Source organism: Astatotilapia calliptera, chromosome 4 (genome assembly GCF_900246225.1).
Source record: "Astatotilapia calliptera chromosome 4, fAstCal1.2, whole genome shotgun sequence".
NCBI classification, from domain to species: Eukaryota; Metazoa; Chordata; class Actinopteri; order Cichliformes; family Cichlidae; genus Astatotilapia; species Astatotilapia calliptera.
Window position 1 is genome coordinate 20342366 of NC_039305.1, and position 14796 is coordinate 20357161.

The window sequence follows — 14796 nt, forward strand, 5'->3', positions numbered from 1 at the left end:
GAGAGTGTCACCTTTTCTTTTACTTTTACCTCTGTAAGGTAATCTAGGTGTGATTGAAGTGAAAACCTTCAACTTTAATTCAAGGGTTTTAACAAAATACGACATTTACTTAGGAGTTATGGCCACTTTGGTACACAGTACACAGTTTACTATTATCAGAGGCTCAAAGGAAACTGCTGCTGTACTGCTGTTACATGTAACATTTTAATGAATTAAAATGTTTTACATGAAATGAATTTATATTTTATTAACTGTGTATATATTTAACTATTATTTCCATTTGTAATTAACTGATGATATATTTAATTAATTATTTAATCAGATGTTTATTTCATTTCGCTGTTGTAATAATATGAATTTTAAAAATGTGGGACTAATGAATGTTATCTTGTCTTGTCTTGAGCAGTTATGACAACTCAAGTGGAGCAATTTGAAGAAACACTCCTTGAATGCAGTGAAGATTAATTCTTTTTTAATAAAACAAATGTACTTGTGGACTGACTCAGAAAGCAGAGGAATGACTTTTATAGTTTTATGATGAATTTCCATCCATCCATCCCTCCATCCATCCATCCATCCATCCCTCCATCCCTCCCTCCATCCATCCATCCCTCCCTCCCTCCCTCCCTCCCTCCCTCCCTCCCTCCATCCATCCATCCATCCATCCATCCATCCATCCATCCATCCATCCATCCATCCCTCCATCCATCCCTCCCTCCCTCCATCCATCCATCCATCCATCCATCCATCCATCCATCCATCCCTCCATCCCTCCCTCCATCCATCCATCCATCCATCCATCCATCCATCCATCCCTCCCTCCCTCCATCCATCCCTCCATCCCTCCCTCCATCCATCCATCCATCCATCCATCCATCCATCCATCCATCCATCCATCCATCCATCCATCCATCCATCCATCCATCCATCCATCCATCCCTCCCTCCCTCCCTCCATCCATCCATCCATCCATCCATCCATCCATCCATCCATCCATCCATCCATCCATCCCTCCCTCCCTCCCTCCATCCATCCATCCATCCATCCATCCATCCATCCATCCATCCATCCATCCATCCATCCCTCCCTCCTCCCTCCCTCCCTCCCTCCCTCCCTCCCTCCCTCCCTCCATCCATCCATCCATCCATCCATCCATCCATCCCTCCCTCCCTCCCTCCCTCCATCCATCCATCCATCCATCCATCCATCCCTCCCTCCCTCCCTCCCTCCCTCCCTCCCTCCATCCAGTGCTTTTCCAATTCAGAGTTGCAGTGGGTGCTGGAGCCTATCCCAGCTGTTATAGGGCGAGAGCTGGGATACACCCTAGGCAGCACGGCAGTCTATTACAGGTGACTCCACTTTATATTTTTAAATCTATTGTAATGTTTCACTATGAATCACCCCATTCTCCACCTTCCCTCCTGTCGTATTACAGCACTCCGAACCACAGAGCACGACACAGGGGCTTGTTTTTGGTTTATGTGTGAGGTCAGAAATGGTCATTCTAGGGGGGGCAGGTGCCATATTTGAGTCCAGTGCTCAGTTCTTATAATACATCCACGGTCCCAACTGGTCTGGTCTCGGTTACCTTGTCGTCACATATATCACATGACAAAGCAACAGGTGTGAAAATGCATGTGCATGCCCATGCTGAAAACATAATGCACGGCCAAGTGTAAACAGACGGGAACCCTGCTGGGACCTGTTATCAGCTGCAAATTGACTTACAAGTCTTTAAAACCAGCAATGGCAAAAAAAAATGTTTTGGCAATTAGAGGCTGCAGAAATAACCTGTTAACACACCACGGGCTTCATGTTTCTTTTTAGGCCGATACGACCAGGCTTTTAACAAAAAGGTTGCTTCTGTGTTTCAAGACACCTGATATGGTAGAAAATTCCTTAGATCCTGTACTATTACATATTATTACACCGCCTGCACATGAGTAATAAACACTTCATGAATGTCAGACTGAAAGATGCTCCGTGTTTGGTCTCAACCACCTGTAAAGGGAAAAATTTTTTCTCTTTCTTTGATAAATATGAATATTTGGCCCTATTTACGGCCTTGTGTTTGCATAAAGAAAAAGAACTACCAAACACAAACAAACACAGTGGGGATACATCAGTGTATAAGCTATGTTTCAGTGTGCTATGAATCCCATTTGTCCATTATGGTCTCCTGCACCGGCCGTATTCGCAGCTCTGTAAGAAAGAGCACTCCGTTTTCTAAGAAACATTTGTCCTCTGGTTCTTAGGCTGAAGGTCAATAACATCCATAGTTAAATAGAGGCACACTAGATTCAGTTTAGCTTTAATTCACAGTGTTTTTTATTTATTTATTTATTTTACTTTGGTAATGTTATATCATTTTGATTTTTTATTGCTGTGCAGCACTTTGGTTAATGTCTGCAGTGTTTAAATGTGCTATAGAAATAAACTGACTGGACCAAATTTGATCTATTTGGGCTCTTTGATGTTTTTAGGGGAGAATAACTGACCGATGCTTCTGAAAATGAAAGTGTACAGTTAAGTTGAACAGCTAAACAGTTCAACAATAAGATGAATGGTCATTTTTCCATTTTAAAGTCCAACATTCATAATTATGAAAATCCAAGAACTAAATAAAAATATCATTTAGGCTTAAGTTTTCAGATCATACTTTCATCTGAGTAGCAAGAGATGGTTTCGACATACGCAGAGGAGAGAGAGATGCTGAAGATGGAGCTGCCAAGCAGGAGGAAAAGAGGAAGATCACAGAGAAGATACTCAGATGTAGTGAAGGAGGACAGGCAGAGAGTTGGTGTGCCTGAGGAGGATGCTAGGGATAGGGTGAGCTGGAGGCAGCGAAGGAACCCTTAAAGGAAGCAGCCAGAAGAAGAAGAAGCAGAAGACATTCAGCGGACTATAATGAAATTACCTGCTTGTAATTTATATGGTCAGAAATGAAGGATTCACACATTAATGCTGTTTTAAACACTCTTGTAAAATGTTTCACAGGTTCTAAAAACATGTAGATACTTGTTGTTGTATAATAACTTCTTCGTAGTCTTAAGATAACAAAGGTCATTATTGTGAACTCAGATGTGGCCACCCACTCTCATAAGTCATACTTATGCAATACTCCCCTACTTCCTCTTAACTCCCATCTCTCTAATCTTTACCATCTTTTTTCTCTTTCTAACCCTACATTTACAATCAGTCTTGCATCTGTCTATTTCCATCTCCCCTGCAGGCTGCGGTCTGTGTTGGAAACCCTCCTTTGTGTGCTACACTTGTAACCCTCGATGCTGTTGTGTGCCCGGCTGTAGCAGTGCAAAGCTCAAGGTGGCTCACTGACATTTAGCTCAATCTCCCCCAGGGATCAGATTACTGCGCCTCGATCTAAACACTGTGCTCTAATACTAATAAAACACAGCGGTGATAATGCTGCACCGCCTGCGGAGAGGCACACACGCACACACTTGTGTGTGCTTGAACAATGAGAATGGGATTTCTAGAAGACACGTTTAAGATCATTACGTGGAAAGAATGATTAGGCGTGTTTCATGCGTGTAAAATCTTTTTACCCGGCTGTGTTTGTGATGAGATTTTAATTAGAAAGAACATTTTTACTGCAGAGACAGATTACGCAATTTGTTGAGCTATTTTTGGATAACGACTCAACTTGATTACACAAGCACAACTCAGTGGTGTAAATGTAAAATGCAAGCTTTTCTTCCTATTATTTTTTTAAAATAAGATTGAACAATAAGATTTACTTTGGTTGAGTTCACGCTTTCAAGGTGCAAGCACCTACGGGGTTTGAGTGGCACGACTGTTGACTTAAGGATATTTAAGTCCTGCAGCATCACGGACAAACAGGAGGGGCACAGTTCTTCTAAAACAGAATGTCCTTCACTGTCGACCCTTCAGTGCTCCATAGTCTGTTAAAAATCTCACCCCGAGACCTCTGCTGTTATCTCATTTAGCTAAAACAACATTTTAAATATGAAGGTAGTCAAAATGTAAGAGTATAATGATAAAATCAACATTGTATTCATTTAGCAAAAGTTTGCAAATCATGTTACGAGTGTCTGTGATAAAGAAATATAATCAAATCCTCGTGTTTGATGCGCTAGATGCAGTAAATTTGATTTGAGTGCTGTACACCCTGGTGCTAAAGTCATTGTTCAGTGATTCGCAGGTCATACAATATCACGAATATACTGCATTAATACACACTTTGATGCAGAAAACTTCAGAGTGGCTCAAATACCAATTGGTGGGTTGATGGTTCACCCCCCATCTCCTCGGGTCAGCATGTTAAAGTATCCTTGGGCAATATACAGTTGCCCCTGATTGTGTGTGTGTGAATGTTAGATAAGATGCTTTGGTATTGAAAATACTTGTATGAATGTGTGTGTGATTGAGTGTTTGAGGGCTTTGATAAAAAGTGCTTTGAATCCTCTTTAAAAAATTTCATTTTCCTCTCTTAAACATCTGTTTTATTAGCTTGTTTGTTTGTCCTTTCACCTGAAACAGTTACGTGCTTAATGATTTGTAGCTGGGACCGGTACAGTTTAGGTCGTGATGTAACAAGTGTGTGTGAGAGCTCGTTGGCAGGCGGCTCGGTGTGGGAGATGGGCACGTCAGGGCTGCCTGCCTGCATGTGGCTGCTCATCACCATGATACATACAGGAAGCACCAGGGAGGGAGGATGATGAGGGCCAAAAGTAGCAGCAGCAGCAGCAGCAGCAGAGTGTTGTACGTTTGTGTGTGTAGGTACTGCATCGTATTATTAGCTGAGGAAGGGCAGCTGTGGTTTGAAGTGCCTCACTGTAACTGTACCTATAGCAGCAGTTGTGCTGCTCTGGTATAAATAGTGCAGTGGGCATGTGGGCAGGCGGCTGTGACACAATGGCAGAAATTCGGTGTTCTTTCGAAGAGATTTGAGAATGTGACATCTTGCAAGCGAAAATCCCCCGCTCTAGATACTACACTGGAGCTTGAAGGTTGACTCAAGGTGGAGATGAGCGTGAAGCACTTTTTTATGCATTATGTTATTAAATTAATCTGGTAATATTCACTCTTACACCTGTGTAGAAATGGAGATGATGCGGAAAGAAACCAAGCAAATCAAATATTGCAGTGCTGCCTAAAGAACGCAAAACGTAGCACCTTTTATAGCGCAGTAATTTGGGATTTTAATAGTTTTTCTTTACGCGTTACACACATAACGCGTCGTTCTCACACAGCTATGGAAGCTTTTTTCCACCACTGAAAAAAATCACCACATCCAATTTTGGGTTATTGTCTCAAAATTTGAAATTGCTAACAAAAACATCCGACAAAGAACCCAAATCTGAAATTGTGAGACATTAAGGAGAAATTTCGATATAATAACCAATAACATCTAAAATCAATTTTTACAACATTTTCAGCTCGTCGATCTCCAACGTTTGAACTTTAGCTTTATATATCAAATACTTTCCACACCTTGAAATCTGAGGCTGTTTGTTTCAAAATGACTCTCCCAAAAACTATTAAAGATAAAAGCCTAAAAAAATTAACTGGTCTTCCTTTACCATCAAAGTGAATCAGACTCTGTCACTTTCAGGCCTTTTGTTCACACAATGAGATCTGAGGCAATGTCTGTTTTGTATGTATCTGCCCCAAATGACAGACACTTGAAAACATCAGATAGTGTATATCAAACACTTTTGATATAGCTTCACATATCAAAGTGTTTGATATATGAAGCTATAATAACAGAAACCAGCCCACTGAGTGAACAATGGGCTGTGAGGTCAGTTCCTTGATCATTAATATGCCAATTGTCATGACCATTGAGCATGCATCAAGACACATGAAGTAAAAATTCCACAGCATTCATGATATATGTCTAAACTTTATCATTTTGGACCAAATTCTTATGTAAATTGGAAATGTTTGAGCAGGTACTTCATGCTGATTCGATTTTTTCTCCAGTGGCAGAAACAAGCATCCATGCACAGGATTTTAGGACTTTAACCCAACTTTCCCAGGTGTAAGGCCCTCTGTAATTCATTGCACTATTCCAAGTCTCAATTTTTGTATTTTCACTCATTTTACTTTTTTCTGCATGTGGAGCGAAGTGACCTGTAAGTGCGGGAGCCCTGTTTGCTTTATGATAAGAGTAACACTTTACGATCTCTGGACTGAGGCACAAAACTAGAGACATACCAATGCTATTGTAAAATTAAAATAAAGACAACAACAGACACAATGTTGATTTATTTTTTTAAGCTGCTTCAGCTAAATAAACCAATAACTTGCCCTTCCAAGGCATCGCTAATTTGGCCTAAAATGATAGTTTTTTAATAATTTTTTGGGCCAAACAGTAATCCCGGAGCAGCTGGTCAACGCTTTGTCCAAATTCAAACCAAACAGTGATATCACGTAGAAGACCGACCGCTGTATCCCAGTTCATGATTGTGAATTTGCTTCAAACTCCTGCCATCTCAATAATCTCCAGTCTGTGATTCCTTCCCTCTCCTGCATCCACTTCCTAACTCCTCTGCCACGTGCCCCGAAACCTGTCCCTGGAAGTAACTCAGCGTCAGGCGCTCTCTTAACTGAGTGTGTCCTTGAGAACGTAAAGTGTGGATGCTCTCCAGGCTCTCGTGTTGCTCTCTTATGTCACCAAATCTCCGAGTGAGCCCCTCGTCCTCCCACCTCTTTAGTCCAGGGAGAGAAGGAGCCACTTCCTTCTCAGAAGATCTGTTTGGACTTTGCAGTGAAGCCACATAAACACACACAACCAGACACACTCTCCACTGTGCCTCCAAGATCTGGTTGTGATTTGTTTACAGAGGCCACTCCACTCTTGCATTAGATTTATGGCATCAATTAATAGCTCGGTAGCAGCTACTGCTCTGCTTGTATTACACTTTCAAATCTCCATGACTTATGATTTGATACATCTTCTTACAGCTTGTTTACAACAAATGTAAATTTGATTAAGTCAGAACGGGCAGTGATGCTCTCAGATAACTACAGGATAGTCCATCAGCTCCTCAATCACACAGGGTGAGGCCTTCACTTTGAAGAGAAGCGCTGTTCACACTTACAGTCGTATTTTAAAATGTAATCAAGATGCCTGGGATTTTCAGCGTAACGCGGCTGTAACACTGAGGTGGCGTTTTTATTAGGCAGTTTTCCTTGTGAAAGTAAGAAAGTGCACTTTCCCCCATGAAGATGACCTCTGTGATTTTAGTGGCCATTTTTGACGACTTTTAGCTGATTTAACCACAATTTGAATAGTTTCTGGGTTTTTCCAAGGGTGGCTGCATAGGCAGAGGCCGCCCTCACTAACCTGGCCTAAAATAAGACAAAAACCAATAAGAAAAGAGCTGAAAGGGCTATCCCCGAATGATCAATAGTATCTGAAAAGTGCATAATCAATTAATTACATCGTGATTTTGCCTTCATGTTAAAAAAAAAAAAAGGAAAATATTATAATGAATAAGTGCAGTGAAGCAAAAACGTGGGGAAAAATAAATAAATAAATAATCTATAGAACTGCTTTCTACTTCTCAGTTAATAACAAAGAAATGTTTATCAAATTACTGCTGTTATTATTTTCTTTAATGAGTATGAAGACTTTAAATATTATATCTTAATTTGTGTTTTTTCTACCAGAAGAAGAGAAGAATTTTCTGAATGGGCCTCGGAGCTGTGACTTCAGCTCACGCTGCAACAAACAGAAAATGCTTATGCTAATGAGACAATGAGCACATGTGCCCATTGTGTGCCCCCGTGCTCGGCGGTGCATCACCCCGTTGGAGCAGTCTGACATTCTTGGAGCTTGGGAGTATATTTAACCCTGTGGCTCCCCGGCCAGGATGGCCCCTCCATATACGGCCCTGAGTGCGGGCAGGCCGAGAATGTCTGTGTGCAAAGGGTTGGAGGAACGGCGGCGATGACAGGGTGACGGATGAGATTTGAGCAAAGATGGAGGGAGCCCGCTGTGAAGGAGCCGAGAAGGAGAGCGAGGACAACAGAGCACGGCGGTGTACAGAGTTTAACACTCTCTGCTCATTTTTTATTGAATACCTGTGGCAGACTCATTGTTTCTGCAGAAACAGGGAGAAAGCCACTACGCTGAAGAGTCCTACTGTTTTTTTATTTAATAAAAAATAATAGAATGCACAGACCGCACATTACATGCACTCCCTTAACTATGAAACAAAGACAATCCTGAAAAATGTGTGAAAGAAGCTGTTTGAAGGATGGATGCAGACTGTGATACACATAATACCCCCCAAATGAAACAACAGGCGTGTGAGAGAAGGTATAAATGTGACCTTGCAGACACAAGTGTCAACTTTTCTGAGCATGTCACAGTATGTTCAAGTGTGAGTGAGGCAGGCAGACAGACAGACAGACAGACAGACAGAGTGTATGGTATGCACTGGACAAGTGTGCGCACCAAGATGCAATTGCGAGTGCACAAACAAGCGTGTGTGTGTGACAGGTGTTTAGCTGGAATGGTGCTAAGCTTTAAGTACTCTCCCAACCCAAGCCCTATTCCTGGTGTACACAGACACACAGCCACAAAGACACAGGCACAGACACACACACTCTATTAAACTATTCATCAGTTGCACATTATTTTAACTATCCCTGGAAAACAGTCCAGTATGTATAGTATTTTTGTTGAGCTTTGTCTTGTTTATAATCCAACTAACACGATGAAGCTGATCTCTCTCAATCATCCAAGTGAGCTAACACAAATGGGACAATTTCAGTTTCAATATTTCTTGAATGTCTCACAGAAATTCTTTGAATTTGGCATAAAGGATGAACTTCTTAAGTCACCATCGTCTTATCAATCAGGTTTCGGAGATATTTCAATAATTCATACAGTAACAGTAATTACGAAAAAAGATCAGAGATGTGAAAAATTAAGAGCACCCTTACTGTTTCCATGGGAATTAAGAGGGTCAGGGACAGCCAGGTGCTGCTAATCAAATGCACCTGATTAACTGATCATCAGGAAACGCGAGCACCTCTATAAAAGCAGCAGTTTTGGAGAATTCAGGTGTGTTTTAACAAAATTTCAAGGAGGAAAAACATCAGCAATGATCTTGAGAACAGCAGATTTGGCTGCACGTTAATCTGGGATGGATTATAAAGCCACTTGTAAATAAACTGAACAACAGTACAATTAGAAAAACACTGAACGAGTATGGCTTGTTAGGAAGCGTTGACAGAAGAAAGCCTCTTCTCTCTAAAAGGAACATAGGGGCTCAGTTTAGGTTAGGATTTGGGTTTGTTGTTTAGCCACAGGATCTTGCAGTCTTTGAGTCATCCGTGAACTTCTCTGTATCCCAAAGTATCCTAGAATCAAATGTGAGGATATCTGTCCGACAGCTAAACTTACTTGTTTATGCCTCACACCCCTCTTGGGATATAAGCAGTCGACAGAAGTCCTCCAAAGTGCTCAGTCTTGAGCCACGACCTTAATCTGAGGCCAAGTGTATCCCAATTTCTCGGTATCCTTTTGGTGGTCTCTCCACTGTGTATGCTTTGGCCTGCCTCCATGGCCTGCTTCCATGTCAGGGTTTGTCTGGTAATCTTGTTGCCTCATTCCTCAGCTTATGTCCTATCCTTTGCCATCTACTTCTTTCTATCTCATCCACCACAGGTACTTGTTTTGGTTTTCCCAGAGGTAGTGATTGCAGATCTTGTACATTTTTCTTAGGCAGCTATTGATGATCTTAGAGATTCTGCACCACAGAGCAACACTGATTTCACACTGGAGCTGAAGATGATCCTCTCGGTGTGTTGCCGACATCTAAAGCTTGACTAAAATTGTGTTGCGCATCAGGACAATGACCCAAAGCACAGCAGCAAATTTATGGCAGAATGGCTGAAAAATAAAAGAATCAGGCTGTTGCAATGACCCGTCAAACTGACTGAAATGCTGCGGTACGACAATTAAAACCATTGACTGCAAACCTCACTGATATAAAGTAATGCTGTGAAGCAGAGTGGACCAACATTCCTCCACAATGATGTGAGAATTTATGCATGGGTTGGTGCTTTTCCACTTTTCTTTACTCTATTTGAGCTCTCAAAGCACTTCCTTGCTACAAGCTTCACTCACACACACATTTATACAAGAGCCTTTTTCTATGCCTAAGCACTTTTAACTTAACATTCACACGTGTGCATTGGTAACAAGGGGTTATGTATCTTCTCCAAGAAGAGGAGCTAGAGACTGAACCAGATTGGTAGATGACCTGCTCTACCTCCTGAGCTACATCCACATAGAAAAGTTTACCTCAAGGCAGTTCTTTTCTGTGATAGTCATCCCAGTTTCAGGAGGATACAGCGTCAAACATTAAAAGTAATCTGGACGTGGGCTTTTAAGCCTATCTGCATGTCACTTGTCTACTGCTCTCATACACCTCAAAGAAATTAAAAGACAGACGACAAATTAAATCAGAACTTTCTCACACGTGGTTTCTTGTCAGCGGTGAACTGCGGCTTATTTACTGTACATGCAGTCAGCACCGGGGAATAGCTGAATGCAGGATCACTGGATGTCGGTGCCGAGGCCTCTAAATCACCTGCAGTATGCGTGGAGCTCAATTACCGCACTGGTGATTGAATCAAAAGAGCCCAGTGATGAAAGATGAGCCAAGTAAATAATATGAGCGTCCCTCTGGAACAGCTCACGATGATGAACAAAATCATAATAATAATAAAACACGTGCCATATTTAAGCATTTTGCAAAATAACTTTTGTTTTTAAAAAAGTGAAACAGGTTATAGGGTCGTTAATAATCTGCATTATTAAGGATGTAATTGACAGTGCAAGGGGTCACCACTACAAAGGACTGCAAAAATAGTTAGCTGAACAGCAGGTCCCATTTCTCCAGAGCCAGTTGACAACACTTCCTATTAATAGTGAGGATTGTCCTTGGGTATTTTTATAAAAGGAGTGTGAGTGTGCGTGCATGAGGAAAGTAAGGCAGAAGGGGATGAGGCTTTCTCGGAGAAGACAGATAGGAAAAAGCTCGTATTACAGCAGCCTTACGCACCGCTCTGCTAATGCGTCAGACTTCGCTCATCCCAAAACCTCCTCCTCCTCCATCTTCCTCCACACAGCTAATGTCACTTATTCCATGTAGCTTACTTTTTATCTGTAATTTTCTCCACTGTACTCTCTCTTACACACACACTAAATCCGAGTCTATTTTTAGTGTGCTGTGGGGTTTGAAGGTAGAGTTGTGTTGACCCCTTGTCTCACCCCAGCTCCAGGCCTTACAAGGACCCTCTGGAGGACACGGTTGTCTAGCAACCAGCCTGTGTTTGCACCTAAGCTGTGAAGGTCCACCGCTCAACCCACACCTGCCCTTCATCATCTTAATTATCGCCACCCCCCATTCGTCTTCATATCATCGTCGTTATCTTTATCGCGGTGTGCTAATACAGGAAGAGCGGCGTAAAAGATGTGCTATTATTTCACCGGTTGTTGTGCGGAAATCGGAGAGTTTACAGCTGGCAGCTGGCTTGTAATGATCGCCCGAGGCGCTTGAACGTTTTATGCGCCAGCTGTAAAGATGCATGTAGTGCTCTCTAGTGAAATTAAAATGTGCATCTGGCTGTGAAAAAGGCAGCATCACGAGAAGAAGATAAATTCTTCCAAACACTCTGCTCAGCTCACACTCTGCCTGCAGTACTGCACAATAAACCTCCATGCTTGCATCAGATGTAAGATGCTGCAAATTTTCGTATTGACAAATATTGTCGATACTTTAACTTACAAAGGTTGCTAATGTAAAGGAGAGCAGTGCGTCATGATTTATGAGATGAATCATCATCACTTTGCAGTTTCTGAACACAATTAACCACTAAGTCAAGGTGCTTTTTATTTTCCATAATAATTTGTTAACACAATAAAACACACCTCTCAGCTTTTTTTTGGGAGGGATTTGTGAACTTTGCTTCTGTTGTTTAAATGTACTGTACAGTATAAATAAAATGGACCTGACAGTCAACACAAAAAGCTTCAGACATTTTTTATTGCATGTCTGAAGTATATTTTTTTCATTTCCACAAAAAACAACAAAAAACCCCATAATTAACACAACTCACCGGGCAACATACTGAACTATGGGGACAGAAAAAAGTATCAATCCTGTTGCACAAGTACTGATCTGATACCAGGCTTGATATCAATACTATTGATATCTGGATCTATCCGCCCACCTCTAATGCCTGCACTAACCTCAAGACAACATGAACACCAACAGGTTACGCAGCCTTCAGATGCTGGCTTGTAAAATATAAAACATGGATTATAGGAGTGCGGTACACTCAGTTCTTTCCTAGTCCTCGGACTCAACCAGAAGTAACAAAAGACAAGTTATTTATCCGACTCTGCTATTTAGGAACTGAGCGTCTGCGTTTCAGTGCTTCTGGTGCATCTTTGGACAGAGGTGGCAAAACTACACACGGGTGTCAATTAGGTACAAATACAGATACTCTAGAAAGGGTGTCTGTACATTGATTCAGTACTCTATCAAATAAAGGTGAAATTCCTTTAAACAAATATCGTAGCAAAAGTTGAAGTCAAGATTTGACCTTCTTACTCAAGTAAAAATGAAAAAGTAAAACCTCTGAAATGTACTCAGAGTAAAAAGTAGCCGATTGGAGGAGATTCTTACCAGCTATTTTGTACAAAGCTCACTGAAACTCACTGTTAATGTAAATATAAAATGATACTAAAAGAATAGAAATTTTTTTTAAGTTCCATTCTGATTCTAATGAAAACACTCAGCTTCCAACATGGTTATTTAGAATACCAGCAGAGGAAAACAAAGGCAGCTAAAAAACAACAAAACAAATTAAAAACAGCTCTATTTGCTGTTGCATACATTATAGATGGGTGACTTACACTGGGTTTTTTCAGGTGGGGGTCCCACAGCAGCATTAACAGTCCTGAATGTTCATTTCGACTACAGCAGAAAGTTTCTGGTGCCAAAAATCCGTTTTATAACTATTATAAACTTAGCATTAGTAAGAAAAATCCACTGTTTTTGTTGAGAGTGCTATAAAAGATTTGTTTTAAGGTAAACTAGAAACTGCTTACACGTGTATCTGCTTACTGTTTAATATATTATCCTTTGTTTGTTTAATTGACACATACACCAGTCTACGTGCTAATGCTAAGTTAAGCACCTGCTGGCTGCAGTTTCATACAGCGCTATAACTGTCCTCCACTCTCAACACTCACAAATAAAGCGCTCTCTTATTACGATTAGTGTAAACTTTAGCATCAGAGTGGATATCAGATGTCCTTAAATTTAAATTCCTAATTTTTGTTTGCACAATAAAGCTATTTAGTTGCCCCCAAAGGTGAAAGAGTTCTTTAATAGAAAGTTTCACAAACATTATGTGGGTACTCAAAGTATTTCTAGTTAATACGAGCAGAATTCATACTGTCGCTGTAACAATCACCCTTCTGTTTAATCTTAATAGGCAATTATAGCAAACATCATCATTATTATTATGTATCTTTACCGAGTCATCATTTTACCTAATTTCACCCTCCATCAGTGTCATGAAGTCCAATTAGGTTAATTGAACCCTAGAGACAGAAAGTGTACAGCTCGGGGTGTGACAGTGAGATGTGATAATGATGGTGGGGTTATAAAGGAAGAGCAGAAAGGTCGAGGCCATTAGTAAGAGACAGCTGCTGGAGACACAGTGACATGATGGAGGGTAGACGAGTGGCTCGGACACCACTCTGCTGTCCCGACTTGTAGGCTATAAAAATCTCAGAAAACTTTATCTGACGAAATGAGGACACTGAAAGCGTCACACGTATATTTAAAATTGTGTTGTATTTTATTTATGTATTTTTAAAATATGAGTCTTTCTGATTAAATGCCAAAGGCTTGTTTATTCACATTGTACACATGCAATTTTATCTCTACCAGAGTGTACATGTTTATGCAGATGACACTATTTTATATGTTGCTGACTCCTCCATTGATCTAGCTGCTGGGGTTTCAGTATTATATAAGCAGTTTACCAGTTATAGATATTTTACACACAATTTTACAAACACTCTCTGGTTCCTAGAGTATTTAAAAATGGTATGCGAGGAACCAGCTTCCAGTTTGGATTCAGGAGACAGACGCTAGCTCTACTTTTAAGATTAGGCTTCAAACTTTTCTTGTTGCTAAAACATCTAGTTAGGGCTGGATCAGGTGACCCTGAATCCTCCCTTAGTAATGCTGCAATAGGTTCAGGCTGCTGGGGGATTCCCATGATGCATTGAGTGTTTCTTCTTCAGTCACCTTTCTCACTCACTATGTGTTAATAGACCCTCTGCACTGAATCATACTTGTTATTAAACTCTCTCTTCCACAGCATGTCTGTTGTCCTGTCTTCCTTCTCTTATCCCAAATGGTTTGCGGCAGATGGTCCCGCCCCTCCCTGAGCCTGGTTCTACTGGAGGTTTCTTCCTGTTAAAAGGGAGTTTTTCCTTCTCACCATCGCCAAAGTGCTTGCTCATAGGGTGTCATATGATTGTAGGGTTTACCTTACAATATAAAGTGCCTTGAGGTGACTGTTGTTGTTCATTCAAAGTGTTGAATTTGTTGAAATTCAACGCTCCTACTGATGAAGTAAGACTTCATCATTAGACTGAAACCCCCCCAAAATGAACCCTTAAATCAAGGAGAGAAAATTCTTTCAGCAAATGAAAACGAAACCAAGATGATCTTTTACCAGACGATGTGGAGGGGGAAGTAGGAG